At 36.0% G+C, this 18,412-nt stretch overlaps 1 pseudogene; it reads left to right on the forward strand.

The window, feature by feature from the left end:
• The first annotated feature begins 13,360 nt into the window (after positions 1 to 13,360).
• Positions 13,361 to 18,230, forward strand: LOC140615274 (olfactory receptor 52A5-like; annotated as a pseudogene).
• Positions 18,231 to 18,412: the final 182 nt, after the last annotated feature.

Raw genomic sequence — 18,412 nt, forward strand, 5'->3', positions numbered from 1 at the left:
GTTTTGATTTGTATTTCCCTGATGATGAATGATGTTGAGCATTTAAGCTTATCTTTTGATACCTGTGCTACCACAACTCCACCAACATACGGAACATTTCCATAACTTCAGAAAGTTCCCTTTTCATGCTCCTTCCCAATGAACGTCTACCTCCCACTCCTGCAGAAGAAACCACTATTTTATTTTTTTTCATTTTATATTAGTTTTGCATGTTCCACACCATCTATAAATAGAATTATAAAACCATGAACTTTTAATCTTATTTACTCAAATCCTTTTTTTTTTTTTTTTTTGGTATTTGGTGTGTTAGTCTTATGAATGTCTGATAAAGAATTGTGTCCATTTTGTTTTTATAATGGAATTGTAAGATTTATTTCTGTAATTTTGACTCAAGTGTTTTGTCCGTATAAATAAGTATATATATATATGTGTGTGTAAATGTGTGTGTGTGTATATATATATATATATATATATAACGTCATATATATGACACAACCTCACAGTCTGCGTATTGCTTATTAATTTTTTCAAACTATACTTCTCTTAAAGTAAAAATTATTAAAAAGATGGTAGCCTATAGCTTTTTGTGCCTTAATAAGGAAATCTTTGCCTATCCTCCAGTCATATAAATATTCTATTTTTTCTAGAAGTTCTATTTTTAACTTATCACTACTTTGTATGGGTGCTTATAAGACAATCGGGTCATTATATGTTTATTAGGGCTGGGAATGTGATTGGGACATGTCAAAAGGACCCACAATCTAGTCTGAAAGAATGCTCTCTAGCCCAATGTAGAAAAATTTTAGTAGTAGTAGTAGTAGTAGTAGTAGTAATAATAATAATAATAATAATAATAATAATAATAATAATGGTATGGATTATGAATCTCTAACTAGGATAATTGATGAAGGCTGTTCACAGTACAATGCAAATCCAAAAAGACTGAAAGAGGTTATTTCAAATGTGTAGATCTCAGTACAAAGCCACAAGGCTCATGGAAACACATGAAAACCTGGCTCAATCAGAAGAACAAAATAAATCTTCAGAAATTAATCTTAAAGAAACAGTTATTTGAATTACCTGATGAATTGAAAATAACCATCATACAGATGTCCAATGAACTAAAAAAAACAATACGTGAATAAAATGACAATCTCAAGAGTGGTAAAAAGTACTTTAAAAGATCAAACAAATTTTGGAACGGAAGAATAAAATAACTGAATTGAAAAAATTCACTAAAAGAATACAACATACGACAAGAAAAAGAGAAAATCATTGAATCCAAAAGTAGGTTTTTCTTTTTTTTTAATTTATTTTTTATTGGTTTTCAATTTACTAACATACAGAATAACCCCCAATGCCCGTCACCCATTCACTCCCATCCCCCACCCTCCTCCCCTTCTACCACCCCTAGTTTGTTTCCCAGAGTTTTCTTTTGTAGTTGAAATATAACTTATATACCATCGAATTCACTCTTTAAAGCATACAACATACTGGTTTTTAGTACATTCAAAAAATTGTGTAACTATCACTACTAATTCTAGAATGTTCTCATCGGTCTGACAAAGATACCATATTCTGATTGGCAGTCACTTCCCACTCATCCTGTCCCTAGTCTCTGGCAACCACTTTTTTTACCTCCTGTCTATATGAATTTGACTATTTTGGACATTTCAAGTAAGTAGATAATATGTTACAAGGTATGTCTACCTTCCTTCATATGGTATGAAGTTTTCAAGGCTCATCCATATAGTAGCATCGATTGGAACTTCACTTCTCTTTTTATGTCTGAATGAAATTCCATTGCATGAATATACCCAAGTCTATTCCTGGCACCTGGCAGGCAAAATCTGGCCACACAAGGTTTTCCATGATCTCTCCTCTCTCTGTGTGGTAAGGACTCCTGTCTTAGTTCATACATTCCACAAATAATATAATCATGGGCTTTTATTTTCTATTTTCCATTTTTCATGTACACTTACTTCTTCTCACTTGATTAATTTTATCAACCATCATAGTAAAAGCTATTCAGAGGTCATATTTCTTTGTTGAAAGGTAATTATAAAATTTAATATGACAGAAATTATATTTTGGTCTTTTGGCTTCAGTATGCCATGGAATTTGGATCGAAGTAGTTTCATTTATTATAACAAAAAGTCTTAGGTTTTCATTCATATAATATAGTCTAATAATGTCAATATCATACATTAAGGAAGATAAAATACTCTAAAATGTCTGAAAATTTTATGAAGATGAATGATATAGTACATATTTAATAAATGGTGAATATTCATTTTGAATTTCAAGCTCTCAGCACAATCTAGATTTTTAAAAAATGTTTAATAAATATATTTTACTTATTCTTCAATTGCTTCCAAAAGTACCTGAAACACAATTAATACTTAATTATTGTGTGTTGAATAAAATCATCAGGATGTAACTTTTTAATTGGTGGGAAGTAACATTAATGTTATTTTGTTGATTTCATATTCCATATAATCTGTCAGTGATTTTGGCAAAATGAGTCTCTTAATGACTGTAGCTTTGTTAAGTCAAAGAGGTGAGAGATGAACTTATGTTGGGTCTAGCTGATTTTACTATGCTGAAGACCTAAATTGCCACATTGATATGATTCATAATAAATATTTATATATATATTTGGTTAACAAATGAGATATGATGATAACCTTTCACTTAGAATAATAGTCCCTAGAAGAAAGAAAAAAGAAGAAAAGAAGAAGAAAGAAAGAAAGAAAGAAAGAAAGAAAGAAAGAAAGAAAGAAAGAAAGAAAAGAAGTAGAGAATACATACATAGGTATTGACTAGGTTTCAAGTTATTTCCAAAAATTATGATAAAGTGGAAAAGTATTTTTTTACTCATTGTGATGCTAAATAAGATGGTCAGGGACAGTTTTTCAAAGTGTATGAAGCATAAACTGAAATTGGATAACATATAGTGAACCTATGTTTCTGGAACAAAATAAATGGAGTGAGAAAATTTATGTTGGAAATACAGTTAAAGAAGTTTGCAGAAGGAAGTGAATTACTGCATTATTTGGAGTAAATAGAATTACAAGCAAATTTACAGAGTTTGAGGGTTAAAAGTACCCAGGATAAAATTTTGGAGGGTGCCAAAATTTAAATAAAATATGTAGAAGACACGAAATCTGGAAGATTATAAGCTAGTCTAAATTATTTATTGCTGACTCAAGAATTAAGGTACTTATTAGCTCACATATCAATCTGACCTCTGAATCAATTTCATTCGACATGAATTAGTACTATTTTATCTCTCTCCTTCATGTAGAAAATACTGTAAAAAACATTTAAAGTCTCTTGTCCTTTTGTCTCTATCCCTTATTTTACCAGAAATTACAAATGCCCTCCTCCAACTTACTGACCAGATGAACTTAATATATATATTCAAAACATTCCACCATAAAACAGCAGAATTCACGTTCTTTTCGAGTGCATATAGAACATTCTCCAGAATAGATCATATATTAAGTCACAAAACAGACCTTGACAATACGAAGAAATTGAGATCATACCAAGCACATTTTTTGACCACAACTCTTTTTTTTTTTTAATTTATTTATGTTAGTCACACAGAGAGAGAGAGAGAGGCAGAGACATAGGCAGAGGGAGAAGCAGGCTCCATGCACCGGGAGCCCGACGTGGGATTCGATCCTGGGTCTCCAGGATCATGCCCTGGGCCAAAGGCAGGCGCCAAGCCGCTGTGCCACCCAGGTTTCCCGACCACAACTCTTAAAACTAGAAGTCAACCATAAGAAAAAATTGGAAAGACTACAAACACATGGAAGTTAAACAACACACTACTAAAAAAAGAATGAGTCAGCCAAGAAATCAAAGAGGAAAAAAAAAATAGATGGAAACAAATGAAAGTGAAAACACAATAGTCGAAATAAATAAATAAATAAATAAATAAATAAATAAATAAATAAATAAAAAATAAATAAATAAAACACAATAGTCCAAATCTTTTGGGATGCAGAAAAAGTGGTTATAAGAGTGAAGTATAGGCTTCTAAGCACAACATCTCCAAAGAAACGAGAGCTTTAAATGATACACTGGACCAGATGGATTTCACAGATATCTACAGAACTTTACATCAAAACTCAACTGAATACACATTCTTCTCAAGTGCACACGGAACTTTCTCCAGAATAGACCACATATTGGGTCACAAATCGGGTCTTAACCGATACCAAAAGATTGGGATCATCCCCTGCATATTCTCAGACCATAATGCCTTGAAATTAGAACTAAATCACAACAAGAAGTTTGGAAGGACCTCAAACACGTGGAGGTTAAGGACCATCCTGCTAAAAGAGGAAAGGGTCAACCAAAAATTAAGGAAGAATTAAAAAGATTCATGGAAACTAATGAGAATGAAGATACAACCGTTCAAAATCTTTGGGATGCAGCAAAAGCAGTCCTGAGGGGGAAATACATCGCAATACACGCATCCATTCATAAACTGGAAAGAACTCAAATACAAAAGCTAACCTTACACATAAAGGAGCTAGAGAAAAAAACAGCAAATAGATCCTACACCCAGGAGAAGAAGGGAGTTAATAAAGATTCGAGCAGAACTCAATGAAATCGAGACCCAAAGAACTGTGGAACAGATCAACAGAAACAGGAGTTGGTTCTTTGAAAGAATTAATAAGATAGATAAACCATTAGCCAGCCTTATTAAAAAGAAGAGACAGAAGACTCAAATTAATAAAATCATGAATGGGAAAGGAGAGATCACTACCAACACCAAGGAAATACAAACGATTTTAAAAACGTATTATGAACAGCTATACGCCAATAAACTAGGCAATCTAGAAGAAATGGACGCATTCCTGGAAAGCCACAAACTACCAAAACTGGAACAGGAAGAAATCGAAAACCTGAACAGGCCAATAACCAGGGAGGAAATTGAAGCAGTCATCAAAAACCTCCCAAGACACAAGAGTCCAGGGCCAGATGGCTTCCCAGGAGAATTTTATCAAACGTTTAAAGAAGAAACCATACCCATTCTCCTAAAGCTGTTTGGAAAGATAGAAAGAGATGGAGTACTTTCAAATTCGTTCTATGAGGCCAGCATCACCTTAACTCCAAAACCAGACAAAGAACCCACCAGAAAGGAGAATTACAGACCAGTATCCCTGATGAACATGGATGCAAAAATTCTCAACAAGATACTGGCCAATAGGATCCAACAGTACATTAAGAAAATTGTTCACCATGACCAAGTAGGATTTATCCCCGGGACACAAGGCTGGTTCAACACCCGTAAAACAATCAATGTGATTCATCATATCAGCAAGAGAAAACCCAAGAACCATATGATCCTCTCATTAGATGCAGAGAAAGCATTTGACAAAATACAGCATCCATTTCTGATCAAAACTCTTCAGAGTGTAGGGATAGAGGGAACATTCCTCAACATCTTATCTTAAAAGCCATCTATGAAAAGCCCACAGCAAATATCATTCTCAATGGGGAAGCACTGGGAGCCTTTTCCCTAAGATCAGGAACAAGACAGGGATGTCCACTCTCACCACTGCTATTCAACATAGTACTGGAAGTCCTAGCCTCAGCAATCAGACAACAAAAAGACATTAAAGGCATTCAAATTGGCAAAGAAGAAGATAAACTCTCCCTCTTCGCCGATGACATGATACTCTACATAGAAAACCCAAAAGCCTCCACCCCAGATTGCTAGAACTCATACAGCAATTCGGTAGCGTGGCAGGATACAAAATCAATGCCCAGAAATCAGTGGCATTTCTATACACTAACAATGAGACTGAAGAAAGAGAAATTAAGGAGTCAATCCCATTTACAATTGCACCCAAAAGCATAAGATACCTAGGAATAAACCTAACCAAAGATGTAAAGGATCTATACCCTCAAAACTAGAGAACACCTCTGAAAGAAATTGAGGAAGACACAAAGAGATGGAAAAATATTCCATGCTCATGGATTGGCAGAATTAATATTGTGAAATTGTCAATGTTATGTTACTCAGGGCAATATACACGTTTAATGCAATCCCTATCAAAATACCATGGACTTTCTTCAGAGAGTTAGAACAAATAATTTTAAGATTTGTGTGGAATCAGAAAAGACCCCGAATAGCCAGGGGAATTTTAAAAAAGAAAACCAGAGCTGGGGGCATCACAATGCCAGATTTCAGGTTGTTCTACAAAGCTGTGGTCATCAAGACAGTGTGGTACTGGAACAGAAACAGACACATAGATCAATGGAACAGAATAGAGAACCCAGAAGTGGACCCTGAACTTTATGGGCAACTAATATTCGGTAAAGGAGGAAAGACTATCCTTTGGAAGAAAGACAGTCTCTTCAATAAATGGTGCTGGGAAAATTGGACATCCACATGCAGAAGAATGAAACTGACCACTCTCTTTCACCATACACAAAGATAAACTCAAAATGGATGAAAGATCTAAATGTGAGACAGGATTCCATCAGAATCCTAGAGAAGAACACAGGCAACACCCTTTTTGAACTCGGCCACAGTAACTTCTTGCAAGATACATCCACGAAGGCAAAAGAAACAAAAGCAAAAATGAACTATTGGGACTTCATCAAGATAAGAAGCTTTTGCACAGCAAAGGATACAGTCAACAAAACTCAAAGACAACCTACAGAACGGGAGAAGATATTTGCAAATGACATATCAGATAAAGGGCTAGTTTCCAAGATCTATAAAGAACTTATTAAACTCAGCAGCAAAGAAACAAACAATCCAATCCTGAAATGGGCAAAACACATGAACAGAAATCTCACAGAGGAAGACATAGACATGGCCAACATGCATATGAGAAAATGCTCTGCATCACTTGCCATCAGGGAAGTACAAATCAAAACCACAATGAGATACCACCTCACACCAGGGAGAATGGGGCAAATTAACAAGGCAGGAAACCACAAATGTTGGAGAGGATGCGGAGAAAAGGGAACCCTCTTACACTGTTGGTGGGAATGTGAACTGGTGCAACTACTCTGGAAAACTGTGTGGAGGTTCGTCAAAGGGTTAAAAATAGATCTGCCCTACGACCCAGCAATTGCACTATTGGGGATTTACCCCAAAGATACAAATGCAATGAAACGCCGGGACACCTGCACCCCGATGTTTATAGCAGCAATGGCCACGATAGCCAATCTGTGGAAGGAGCCTCGGTGTCCAACGAATGATGAATGGATAAAGAAGATGTGGTTTATGTATACAATGGAATATTACTCAGCTATTAGAAATGACAAATACCCACCATTTGCTTCAACGTGGATGGAACTGGAGGGTATTATGCTGAGTGTGAAGTAAGTCAATCGGAGAAGGACAAACATTATATGTTCTCATTCATTTGGGGAATATAAATAATAGTGAACAGGAATATAAGGGAAGGGAGAAGAAATGTGTGGGAAATATCAGAAAGGGAGATAGAACGTAAAGACTGCTAACTCTGGGAAACGAACTAGGGGTGGTGGAAGGGGAGGAGGGCGGGGGGTGGGAGTGAATGCGTGATGGGCACTGGGGGTTATTCTGTATGTTAGTAAATTGAACACCAATAAAAAATAAATTAAAAAAAAGAAAAAGAAATAGATAATAGGAATAGAAAATTTTAAAAAAATAAAATAAATAAAAATTTTAAGCATGTGTGTCAAAATAAACAAAGAGACAAACATATAAACATAGCCAAATCTTTATGGATATAAAGAGATCATAATATAAAAATTTCAGTACAATCTTCAGAGTCATTCAGCAATTTTGAGATGGAAAAATCATGAGAAATCAAGTGTTCCATATTACATACTCATACTTTTTCTCTTGCATCCTCCAGGTATTTAATTATTACTCCATCAATCAAGTATTACAGCATCATATATTAAATATTGTACTAGGGAATAAGGGGCAGGGTGGCAAATTTAACAGATCACTTAAGTTTCATCCACCTGTTTCCTTATGTTTCTGGGAGGGAAGGAGAGAGAAACAGAGAGGGAAAGGAGTAAGACGTTGTAGTCGTATATGCACTGATTGTTAGGTAAGGGAACACTGAAATCCAACTGAAAGCAGCAGACAGGAGAGTTAAAATCCTGTTCTTTGGTTTTCAGTTAGGAAGCCTGATTCTTAAGCAATAATGGAAGATGGCCCAGTAAGGAAGGACACACCATGCCAGGTAGATGATACAAGAGACATAAACTAGAGAATGTGCTTAATGTAACTGCACAGATGTTTTCCCAATGTAAGATATGATTTGGAGAGATGAACATACTGTGGATATATAGGATCACCCTGGAGGGCAAATTGGCCAAAGGAGAGCAGGAGATACAGAACCTACTTGTGATAGGAATAAGTCATGGGGATAAAAAGCACAGCATAGATAATAGAGTCAAGGGTATTCTAGTAGCACTACATGGTTACAGATGGTAGCTACATTTGCTGTGAGCACACCATAAAGTATAGATTTGCTGAATCACTATGCTGTACCCCTGGATATAAGGTAACATGGGTGTCATCTCTATTTCTATTAAAAAACTTAGAATCCCCGTCAGGGATGAGCACTGGGTGATATGATATATGTTGGCAAATTGAACTCCAATTTAAAAATTAAAATAAATTTTAAAAAGAAAATAAAAGAAATAAAAATTTCTAAAAATAAAAAAAAAAACAACCTACAAGAATGGCTACCACAGACACTCTGCAAAGAAGTTGAACTTTATTTTGAAAGTTATTATGTGGCATTACAGGTTTCTCTATAAGGGAAACACATGTATTTTGTGTGCATGTGTAAACATGTATGTACCTAAGGAGCATGCAATAGTGTATCTTCTCAGTGGATATAGACATCATGCTTTTTAATCAGGCAAGGCTATTAATTTAATGAAAAGATGGAGTAGTCATCTAAGATTATGATTTCAGAGCTTAAGACTAGGGGACTATTCCTGAAAACTTCAGATCATAGACCATTTTACTGAACAATTGTGGAAAACATGCACATGTGGGCAGATGTCTATGATTTCATTTAAAATAAATACATCTATAAAATAGGCTGCATGTCACCAAGATGGAGGATACTCTGGTTTGTTTAAAGCAATCAGGCTGAGGATGCATGGGTGGCTCTGTGGTTTGGCGCGTACCTTCAGCCCCAGGGTGTGATCCTGGAGACTGGGGTCAAGTCCCACATCAGGCTCCCTGCATGGAGCCTACTTCTCCCTCTGCCTATGTCTCTGCCTTTCTCTCTCTCTCTGTCTCTCATAAATAAATAAATAAAATCTTAAAAAAAGAAAAAGGATTCAGGCTCATCACCTATCAATGATTGATGAGGATCACTGACTACTTGTAAATCTAGGGGATTTCTTGTGGCATCTTTGAAAATGTTCTCAATATAAATCTTTCTTGTATAATTAACATATGATATGATTAGCATGGATTACCAATAGGGGTGGTTGTTCTTAGAGAACATAACTTCTTTAGGAATAAAACTGAGATGGCATCAGAAGTGATTTCTTAATGTATTAGCAGGGTTCAACAACATTCTATGAAAAGGAACAAATACATAGCTTAGGCTTTGTGGGCAAAGAGGCAATTGAAGACTATTACATAGGTTTTTAGATACCAAGAGATAAAACATGTTTACATACAGAAGTTGAACGAGGTCCAAAGTCTAATATGAGAAATAATAATCAAGATTGTGTAGATTTTCTATAATTCAGTCTAAAGTAGAAGAATGGAACTCATTTTCCTGGTGGAGAACCTTCTGCTTATGTGGGGCTGAAAGGCAGACTTTCCCTATCACCACCTTGAGTGCAGAAGTTCATCTGTGCATACTCTCTTCAGCTAATGGGCTGAACAAAAACAGCAGGCCAGTTTAGGGTGGTGCACTGTAATTCCAAGTTTATTTGGAGAAGTTTGAAATATATCTAACAAGGACTGGTCCTGACAGTGATTCTAAAAATAGACAGAATAGGAAATCAATAGGGAGACAGAAGATGAAACTGGAAACCTTTTACACCATCCTCAACTGTCAATATGCCATAAAATATCTAGTCTAGAGTCCAGATTATCCTAGTATTGTGGCCTCCAAATCATCAGGACCAGATCCAAACTGAGACCTGAAAAAGGAAAAAAGAATATAATGACCCTTATTTTTTTTTTTTTTTTTTCTCTCTTCCCACCCGCAGCCCTTCTGGGCCTGCCCAGACAGGGCCTTTCAAGCTTTTTTTTTTTTTTAATTTATTTTTTATTGGTGTTCAATTTACTAACATACAGAATAACCCCCAGTGCCCGTCACCCATTCACTCCCACCCCCCGCCCTCCTCCCCTTCCACCACCCCTAGTTCGTTTCCCAGAGTTAGCAGTCTTTACGTTCTGTCTCCCTTTCTGATATTTCCCACACATTTCTTCCCCCTTCCCTTATATTCCCTTTCACTATTATTTATATTCCCCAAATGAATGAGAACATATAATGTTTGTCCTTCTCCGACTGACTTACTTCACTCAGCATAATACCCTCCAGTTCCATCCACGTTGAAGCAAATGGTGGGTATTTGTCGTTTCTAATGGCTGAGGAATATTCCATTGTATACATAAACCACATCTTCTTTATCCATTCATCTTTCGTTGGACACCGAGGCTCCTTCCACAGTTTGGCTATCGTGGCCATTGCTGCTATAAACATCGGGGTGCCTGTGTCCCGGCGTTTCATTGCATTTGTATCTTTGGGGTAAATCCCCAACAGTGCAATTGCTGGGTCGTAGGGCTATAATGACCCTTATAATGGGTCATTATAAGGACAGAGGATAACCAAGACCCTCTATCCTCCCACACATTCTCCAGGATGATTATAGAGAACCTTCTTGGACAGGAAATTGCCTGAAAAAGAAAAATACATTTTGTAGAGGGTCATTTTAATGATTTCTAGAAACTTCAAACTGGATTGCATCAAGTGCAACAATGACTAATAACACTTGTATCTCTGAATCCTCAAACACTGGTTATGATTGAGATTTTTAAGCTTTGACAGTCAGCTTGGTGAAATATGATTCTTTTTATAACTAGTATTCACAAAGAGTGCAATAACTGTTGCTTTTTCTGCTAGCATATCCTTCCCTTGAAGTGCTTCATTGTTTCCTTTAATCACCTGCTGATTTGTATTCATTTCTTCTTTGTGCGTTTAAAATCTGATAAATAAGCTTTTCCATGATCCCCTCCTCTCTGCATGGTAAGGACTATCATTTTACATCAGACAATTCCACAAATAGTATAGGCATGGCCAGTACCCACTATTTGGTGTTTCCCATAATTCATGTAAACCTGGTATCTTCTCACTTGATAAACTTTATCAACCATTGAAGTAAAAGCCATGCAACTCCATTCTTAACACTGTTGTAATAAAATTAAACTTTTGTTTCTCGTTTTCTCTGGAACACGTGTAGAATGAAGAGCCACTGATGAATACCTGCACCCTATATTTCCTATTACATTACAGTAAGATAATTATTCCTATTGATATAAGGAGTTCTAAGGAACTGTATTTGCCACCAAAGGAGTCATATTGCTTCTAAAACCTCTTATTCACCTTAGCACTAATGTTTTTTTCTTTTTTAAGATTTTATTTATTTATTAATGAGAGACATAGAGAGAAAGAGAGAGGCAGAGACTTAGCCAGAGGGAGAAGCAATCCCCCTGCTATAAAATTCACCCCTTCACATGTACAAAACACTATTTTGTATTTTCAGAAATTTATGTTACTGTCTCTTCTCTAATTCCAGAATACTTTTGTGACCCAGATGCTGAGTTCATGATCTTAGCCAACGGCAGATGCTCAACCACTGAGCCACCCAGGTGCCTGCCAGCACTAATGGCGTTTAACTAAGCATTACCTAAGAGTAATTTTTTCTTTAACATTCAATAGCATTATGATTCTGTGAGGTTCAAACAGTTTTTGCATTTCCCAAAAATATCTTGTGGGTCATTCAACATGCTTCTAATACTCCAATTCTCTATAGAGAGAGTAGTGTTTGAATTTCAGAACCTGCTGGCCTCATAGCAGCCTATATCATATTCTATGTGCAAACTATTCTTTTGTTTTCTCTGAAGATATTTTATTTTATTTTGAATTCATCAGATGCTATTCTGTTGGGTGGCTGGCATTCTGATATACATTGTTTTCTGGTGTACCTATTTCTACTATGGTTGATTTGAATTTACCATGTAACTGAGTGCAGAACTGGGAAGAGATGCACACAACCAGCTCCCCTAAGCCCCTGTGAGGTAACCCAGCCCATGAAGTAGCCGTATTACAGGATGAAGATAACTTTATGGCAATTTAATGACAAGATGGGAGTCAGAGAGTCTCTCAGTACAAAAAAGAACATGTCTGCTAAATGCAGCCAGATGCAATCAATGACAAAAACCATGTAACTCTAAGTGAGGCTATCATGTCTGTCACATAGATGCATGTAACACAGCCTTGTTAGATATTTTTTTGTACCACGCAGATTCAGAATCTTTTCCTTTCCTCTTCTTGATCCCAAAGCTTAAAATCCTGTTTAAGTCACAAACTCCCCCTCAACCCCCCTCTTTTTTTTGTCAACTAAGTAAACACCAGCCATAAAAATAATTCATAGTTGGGAAGTTGATATATATATGGCGACTGGCAGTAAAATCTAAAAACACATAACATCATTTCATGATAATTCTAAAGAAATAGAACAATTTCTATATCACATAGATATATTCCATTTAGTTCTCTGTTATCATGTCTACATTGATTACTCTGAATACCTTTAGATGTTTTTATTTCCCTTCATTTGGCTCATTATTTAGTATATAAGTGTCATTGACTGCATTATCTTGGGGTACTATTTTCTCTTAAAAGCTTCTGAAAGGACAGTTGTTTTGGTTCCCAGTCCTCCCAAGGACAGCAGGAATGGAGAATTTTTATTAGATGCAGATCTGCTATGAGACAAGTTCTCCTAGGGTTTGAACCATATTGTGCCTGCTTTTCACCTTTGTCTGAAGCTGATTTATAGCTCACCAGTGATTAGTGCAAAATAGTCCCCCAGGTGGCTCCTATAGTACAAAACATCCATCCTTACTATATGAAACACCAAAAGAGTTTCACCCTGTGGCTTCTATGTATGTTATCATGGAGGATTCCAGGTAAATCTTTGGGCCTTAGATTCTGTACTGAGTGTGGGAAATGGAGGACTGGTTTCAAAGAGAACACAACACCCTTATGAGCTAAGAAGATGCCAGGATCTTAAAAAAAAAAAAAAAAAAAAGCCACAGAATCTTGCAGTAGCTGATTGCTCAAACATGAAGATTCTGTTTCGTGTTGCCCTTCAGAATATTTCTGAATCACTGAATCACACAATCGGTGACAGATTATAAAGTAGGCCTGAGAAGAGGAAGACCTGAGAGAAGAATATGGGTTAATAAATGTGTAATAATTTTGTTTCTGAGAATCTACCCCTGGGGGCTTGAGACAGAGATCAAAGGATGAATGTCACAAACTCTGCATAGGGTAAGATTTCCTGAGATTGTAGGGAGAGTAGCTTTAGACCTCAATCCCTTCATTCTTTTAGGTTTTGAGAATCAGCCCGAGTCAGAAATGGGTTGTAAGTAACCCTAAGAGTTCAGGGTTGATGCTGAAAATGAGAACCCCTGATTGTTTACCTGGCCCACACATTTCAAGGTTTAAGATATGTCTCCTTCCTCTTCTAAACATGTACATATCTGTACACACACAGTTGTTTCAAGCTTGTCTTGTGATCTAGTGCCGTTACTCTCAACCCAAAGGTATCTTAGTCTCACCTCCCATGATTTCCATCCATCAAGTCAGTGAGCAGCACAGACATTGTTCCCATGTTAGTCTTCCAATGAAGCCAGATCACTTCATCCTACCCCATCTGGACTATCACAAGTATCCTTCTAACTTCATTTCCCTATGCCAGATCTCATCATTGTAAGCCATTTATCATTCTGCCAACAGAATGGATTTTTAAAGGCAAACATAAACCAAACTTGTTATTCCATCTAAGGTTTTGAAATTATTTTGCTTAATAAAATTGTAACGACATTTGTTATTCTTCCCTTTTGCTTAGCCCCAACAACCATCATTTCTGTTTATGCATCAATTCATATGTGAAAATTACTTATTGATTTGTGATCCCACTGTACATTTCACGCTTCTTTGATTTTGTTCAACGTATTTCCTCAGGGAATGCTCTTCCATCTCCTTTATTTGGTGAAGGCCTATTAAAGAATGATTCCCCTGCCTAGTCAGATTTATTGTGCCCATTTTGATTAAAGCTCCAAAACGTTAATTTTCATTTAATTAAAGACTCTTTTTCTTCAATGAAAGACTCTAGAACAATAAGTAGTAACCAGGTATGTTGTGTCCCTCCCCACACATGCAGGTGACATTTGGCATTGCTTGAAACATTTTTGATTTTCATGATAAGAGAGAACAATTGGCATAATGAGTAGGAGTGGGGATACTGCTAAGCCCCCTACAATATACAGAGTTACCACAGAACACAACATTTATCTGACTAATAAATGCCAGTTGTTGAGATCTCATGAAGTTAGAAATGTAAAGCTATCAGGAAGAAAACTAACTGCTTTCTTCATACAATTTTTGGCCTCTTAGATTGAAGGAATGTTTTTCAATTTCATTTACCTGCTCCTTTGTTTACTTTCTTCCTTCCTCTTTTTTTTTTTTTTGCTTTCCTTCTGATTACTCATGATATATACTGCTATTGAATTTCAGTTTGCACATTATCCTGTAAAGATTCTCTAAGACAATAGTGACCCACATGGCCATGATAAATCTCCCAAGGGATAAATATCCCGGGGATATTCCTGATAAAGATAGTAGCACACAATTTTGAGCCAAAAACTTAGTGCTATCTATTATACAGATTCATGGCATAACTAATGTGGTTTTATATCAGACATGTAGCATATAATAAGAATATGTGTAATGTATATGTTACGTCCATTTAGTAAAATAAAGAAAGATATGTGAGTTGTTTTCATCACAATCTCAACAGGCTCAACCAATTAAAATTTGTTGTATGTTTTTACACAACCCCATTTCATGTGGTTACACATTGATATATATCCCATATCCTTACTGAAGTATAATTATAAAATCTCAGAGTATACAAATTAACTTTTGTTCTTTCTGGGTCAGTATGCCATGGAATTTGGATCCTAGTAGATTTACTTACAAGTTAATTATTCATTAATATAATATACGGTAATAATGTCAATATCAGAAGTTAACAAGATAAAATATGCAAAACTATATGAAAATATGAAGGTGAATCATATAGTACATATTTAAGAAATGGTGGATATTAGCTTTGAAATTCAATCACTGAGCACAATTAGTTATTGAATAAATATATTTTACTTATTCTCAAATTACTTCAAAATACTTGGAATATAGTGAATTCTTAATTATTGTGTATTGAATGAAATCATCAGGATATAAATTTCTGATTTTGGGGTAGTAATGTTATTTTAGGAAGATTTGAGGAAGATCTAGTTTGGCATACTGTATATTTGTTAAAAGGAAGGGTTCAAGAACAAAGAGTCTCAGAAAGGAAATCCTTTCTTAGAGTTGAATACTTTTAAAGAAAAGGAGGCAATAAATGCTCCTGCAGTTGATCTGAGGTGCATACTAGGTAATCTTACATGGTTAGAGGTAATCTAAGTTTATAGATAATCTATGTTACATAAAATACTGAAGAATCAATGTTTTTTCAGGATTAGGAAGGTAAAAATGTTTATTAATGGGAAGAGAGAGAAGAGCAGAGGACACAGATTGGCACTTGGGAATAAATACAAGAGATGTGCAAATAGCAGGTCATAGTAAGAACAAGATCTGACAGGGACTGCCAAAGAAAACAGTCACGATTAACTTATTTTCTGAGAGAATAAGTTGGAAAACTTGCACATTTTGGAAAAATATGGAAACTTTGACAAATTAGGTTGCAAACATTCTGAGTCTATGGGAGAGAGATTAGGCTATGAAGACACTATTCTGAGATGTTAAGCTTGTGAGCTGCAAAACCGAAAAATATTCTGTTCAAATTGTCTTCGAATTATGAACAGCAGAATTGTCTACCACCACTCTGGTTGCTTTATGTCATCCCATTCGAATCCAGTTTTTGAAATGTGTATGCTCTGTATCTAATAAGCATTCTTCACAGTCGCCAAAATAAGCACAGGCGATGAGGAGCAAACATGAGATAAAAAGCACTCTTTGGTCCACTAGTCAAAGACTAAAAAAGAAGCAATCTCATCTGCTTAATTTTTGTCTTTGATGATTAAGGCATGTAGAAGCATAGAACCTGATGGTTGTTCTTATAATGACTTTGTGAAAAGAGAAAATTTGAAAGGAGTCATTCAAAGAAAATAATAAGATGGTTAATATTCCATTGCATATATATGTCACATCTCCCTTATCCATTTGTATGCTGATGGGCAATAAGGTTGTTTCCATGTCTTGGCTACTGTGAATAATGCTGCATTAAACAGAGTATTGCAAATATTTCTTCAATTTCTGTTTTCCTGTCCTTTGGCTATATACCCAGAAGTGGAATTGCTAGATTATATGTAGATAATTTTTTCAAAATTTTCATTGAAACTTATATTGCTTTCCAAAGGGGCTGCATTCCCACGAATTATGAGCAGTGGTTCCTTTTTCACTAAATTTCCTAAATACATATTATCTTTTCCCTTATTGAGGATAGGCCTTCTTACAAGAGTGAGGTGATATCTCATTGAGGTTTTGACTTACATTTGTCTGATTATTAATTTATTAAGCCACGAGAAAGAAGGAAATCCTCTTATTTGTCACAATAGTAATGAAAATTGAGAACATTATGCTGTAATATTAGTCAAAGACAAAGACAATGTGTATATATATATATATATATATATATAAAATGTGTGTATGTGTGTGTGTGTATATATATATATATATATATACACACACACACACATAAACATAAGACATCTTCTGGTTTCATTTGGCAGAGATTTCCTTTGCAGCCTGCCTTCTACAAATGTGGCTTATTCACTCATTCCAGGCAATTGAATCAGGCATCCTACTGGCAATGGCCCTAGATTGTTATGTGACCATCTGTGACCTCTTGAGACACACCACTGTCTTCTCCCAACAACTCTTTTTAAAAATATTTTATTTATTTATTCATGAGAGACAGAGAGAGAGAGAGAGAGAGAGAGAGGCAGAGACACAGGCAGAGGGAGAAGCAGACCCATATAGGGAGCCTGACATGGGAATTGATCCCAGGTCTCCAGGATCAGGCCCTGGGCTGAAGGCGGCACTAAACCACTAAACCATCCGGGCTGCCCCTCCCAACAACTCTTGACTCACACTGGAGTTGTGGTGACACTCAGGACTGCCATTCTTATTTTTTTTTAAATTTGTTTATTTATGCACAAGAGACACACAGAGAGAGGTAGAGACATAGATAGAGGGAGAAGCAGGCTCCCTGAAGGAAGCCTGATGCAGGATTCAATCCTAGGACAGCGGATCATGACCTGAACAGAAGGTAGATCCTTAACCACTGAGCGACCCAGGCATCCAAGGGCTGCCATTCCTGTAACACCATGCCTAGGACTCCTCAAATGTCATCTTAAACTCTACCGAACTACAGTCATCTCCCATACTTATTGTGAGCACATGGCCATTGTGAAGGTGGCCACTGAAGATATCTGTCCGGGTCAACAAGATATATGGTCTTTTTGTTGCCTTCAGTATCTTGGGGTTTGACACAATCTTCATCACCTTGTCTTATGTTCAGATCTTTATCACTGTGCTTCAATTGCCTCAGAAGGAGGCACGATTCAAGGCCTTTAATACCTGCCTTGTCCACATCTGTGTCTTTTTACAGTTCTACCTCCTTGCCTTCTTCTCCTTCTTAACACATAGGTTTGTTTCTTACATACCACCTTATATTCATATCCTCTTATCAAGCCTTTATCTGTTAGTCCCTCCTTTCCTCAACCCGATAGTCCTGGTGTGAAGACCAAACAAATCTGTGATCATGTCCTGAAAATATTTTTCTCCAAAAAGCCATCTGGATTATTGTTGAATATTTCTATAGGCATTTTAAGAGGATTCAAAGGAGCAACATCAATATGTTAAATATTAATATCTACCAAAAATATCTGTGTTCCAAGATATTTAATTTTATATGCTTATAATAGAATGAGGAGTTCAATAACCATAGATGTCTTAAGAAATTTGGTTTGTTGTTCATATTAGAGCAAAAGAATGCTGATATTTCAAGGTTTTTCAGTTATTTCTGTGTTTTTGCCCTATTTCTT

The sequence above is a fragment of the Canis lupus genome, chromosome 23 (assembly GCF_048164855.1).
Source record: "Canis lupus baileyi chromosome 23, mCanLup2.hap1, whole genome shotgun sequence".
Taxonomy (NCBI): domain Eukaryota; kingdom Metazoa; phylum Chordata; class Mammalia; order Carnivora; family Canidae; genus Canis; species Canis lupus.